Raw genomic sequence first — 3,180 nt, 5'->3', positions numbered from 1 at the left:
TACACGTATGTATTATATTGGAAATTGTGTTGATTTTGACAGAGGGCATTGTGAAGTTACAATCTAAGGGAGGTCATAAAGAGAATGCAATATGTTTATTCTAAAAATAGTAACGCCAAGCTTGTATCGCATATCGTCAACCTCCACGTGAAAATGATCTAACCACTGAGGAAGAAGACAAATTCTGTCTTGTAATATTGCATTTTTTTTTACCAGAAAAGGTTTATTCTTTCTATTCATTAACAGGTTTTGACGTCAGGATCGCACCGACTGTGGACCTCAACGACTTTGAAGACAAGATAAAGAATTGGTGTGCTGAGGCAGGGGACGATGTTACATATGAGTTTCTCCAGGTAGGAAATCCAGTGATCTCCTCATTTATGACCATCACATTATCATTTAACATGGATCGGTAAGAATGGTAACATACAGCCAACAAGATACTCCCTACATTTTTTGAAAATTTGTCCAATCTCTCATTAATCAAACTCTGGCATATATTAGTTAAGTGATATTGACAGTTGCCTTATGCATTTTTTTATATAAATTGAAACAACAGATTTTTACATCTAAGTTTATTATGGGTGAGATCTTTGTCACTGCAAAAATATTTTATATACCCATACAGTATATAAAGAATTCGTAAGTAATAATATATATATATGAATCTATCAGATGTAGGATAGAAATGTACAGAATCTGAGGCTTTGGCAAGGTTTTTGAAACCAAATTATGTACACAAGGGTTGGCCATTTCTAACCTATATAATTTATGTATGATAGAGTTATTTTCTTGCATCACTTGTAAATTTATTATTTTGATATGTGTAGCCAACATCTTATGGCAAAATACCAATTTCTTAATACAGAACCAATTTCAAAATTATCTATACCACTGAAAACAGCGCATCACAGTTTGATTTATACAGTACTGAAAGTATAAACTTCAAATAATCAATAAGACAAGATTTAGAGGAGATAAATAATTGGAACTGGAAAATAAAATTATGCAAAATAGGTTGAAATGCGGTCAATCATGCTGAGGCTTGATATGTATCTACGTCTATGTATTGTGATATGAGACATGGTACATGGATTTCCATCATGGAAAAACTCTAATTACACGGCCAACTACGTAAGTATGGTCCAATATGGGCACTGGATCCAAGCAAAAAAATGTTCACTGGATGAGTATTACTATAACTAGACCGGGGCCCGTATTCAGGAAACCGTTCTCATGCTTAAGCATGGATTTTGTGCTCATGCCTCATTTCTTGATTCATTTATAAGTTAATAAAAACATTATATTTTGTCAAAGATTTGAGGGAAAATTGAAGAGAATAAAAGCCAAAAAATGTTTTCATTGTTTACATTTGCTTTTTTTAGTGTTTTATATGATTTAAGTGAGATACAAAAAAGTCGGTTTGAGCACAGAATCCATGCTTGGGCATAAGAATGGTTTCATGAATGCGGGCCCTGGACCATGGTGGCCCAGTGGTAAAGGCATCTGACCATTAGGCATCTTCGATCTCTAGGCTAGCCCTCCAACACTGGGTCCTGGGTTCAAGACCTACATGGGGCAGTTGCCAGGTACTGGCCGTAGGTCATGGTTCTTCATTAGTTTTTCTCCAGACACTTTGGTTGTCCTTAAATGACCCTAGTTGTTAAAAGGACGCAAAACACCAAACAAACCAAACTTAATTAGATATATAGTCATAGAGGTAATAGCAGCATATCCTTTGTCTCCAATGTCACTTTCACTTCTTTGCCTACATAAGATATGATATACTGTAATTCACTTTATATTTATGAATACATATTTTCATGAATTTTTATTTTCTTGAAAAAATGTATATATTTTCACAAATATACTTCAAACTCATAATTGACTCAGATTTTAATTCACAAAATGAACGAAACTTTCCAGTAAAGTAACAAATATCTCACAGAAGTGATCTACATTATAAATTGTGTCAAAGTTATTTAAAAAAAATTATGTAGCCTTTCTGACAGAATGTTAATTCACAATTTGTTGATTTTTGGAATGTTACGTTGCTTATAAAAAAAAAGGATAATTCTGGTGATTTTGCAGAAAATTTTAGATGATTTTCTTGGAAAGTTAAACCAATTGATTTTTTTTTATGATTTTCCCCCCAGAAATGCATGATACAAGAAACTACACCAGTAGATAAATCTCAACCCTGGTGGAAAACGTTCAGCTCTGTCTGCGAGAACATGTAAGTGTTCAGGACTACACATCAGCTATAGAGCCCATGTCAGTTGAAAATTGTCTTAATTTTCCTTGCCTATTACATTTTACTCTCTTTGATAAAGCTTTCATTTAACATTGTTACATTGAAAATCAATTAACAGATTCAGACAGAAGACAGGCAGGAAATTTGAAATGTAGGTAAAAAAAAAAGATGCAATAGCGAAATGAAATCAAATGTGCCAAGTTCTCTTTCATCCACTTTAGGTGTCTTGAGGAATGACATTTACCTTGTTTCCAGACTGTTTTATACTCCAAACTGCCATATTTGTGGCATTTTGTGTGTACCATGGGCAGAGGTACATTACTGATGCTTTTTGACTTGTCCTTGTTATCATCTAATGTTTGTTTCATTCCAGGGGTCTGAAACTAGAAACAGAGATATTCCCGGCAGCTACAGACAGCAGGTTTCTCAGAGAGGTAGGTTAAGTGTGGAACTGGTACATGGACTGCAGTTCTGTGAAATATCGAACAATTATGGAATTTTAAAAATGATTGTGAATCTATTATGATATGAACCTGAAAACGTGATATTAACCGAAGCAAAGACGGGGTCAATATTTTATTACGCAGTCCATAACTGTTTTATTTTATGCCTCAACAATAAATTAGAAGAAGGAAGATAATGGTTCTGAATCTTATCGTTTGGATACCAGATTTTCCTCCATGCTATATATTGCAGGTTTCAAATCGGATGGTGAATTTAACAAATAGTCATGCTGACAAATATAATGTATTTTTGATTTTTAAAGATGACTTCACATCTGATAAACCTTTGAAATATCGTTTGTTGTTTGTTTACGGTAAAAGTGTAGGGGATTCCCCTACAGTATACTTAGAAATTGTAATTACAGGATTGTAATGGTTTATCAAGTACATATATAAATTATTGTTTTATATGGATTTGTTGTA

The 3,180-nt window shown here is 33.5% G+C and overlaps 1 long non-coding RNA gene across 1 annotated transcript; it reads left to right on the top strand.

The window, feature by feature from the left end:
- The first annotated feature begins 215 nt into the window (after positions 1-215).
- On the top strand, positions 216-2,699 carry LOC110444591. Its single transcript, XR_002462266.1, has 3 exons — positions 216-353; positions 2,157-2,236; positions 2,628-2,699. It is a non-coding gene; the product is annotated as an uncharacterized LOC110444591 (long non-coding RNA).
- Positions 2,700-3,180: the final 481 nt, after the last annotated feature.

This window comes from Mizuhopecten yessoensis, unplaced genomic scaffold (genome assembly GCF_002113885.1).
Source record: "Mizuhopecten yessoensis strain PY_sf001 unplaced genomic scaffold, ASM211388v2 hete_36147796, whole genome shotgun sequence".
Lineage (NCBI taxonomy): Eukaryota > Metazoa > Mollusca > Bivalvia > Pectinida > Pectinidae > Mizuhopecten > Mizuhopecten yessoensis.
The sequence above is the reverse complement of the archived record's forward strand: the minus strand, read 5'-3'. Positions and strand labels throughout refer to the sequence as shown.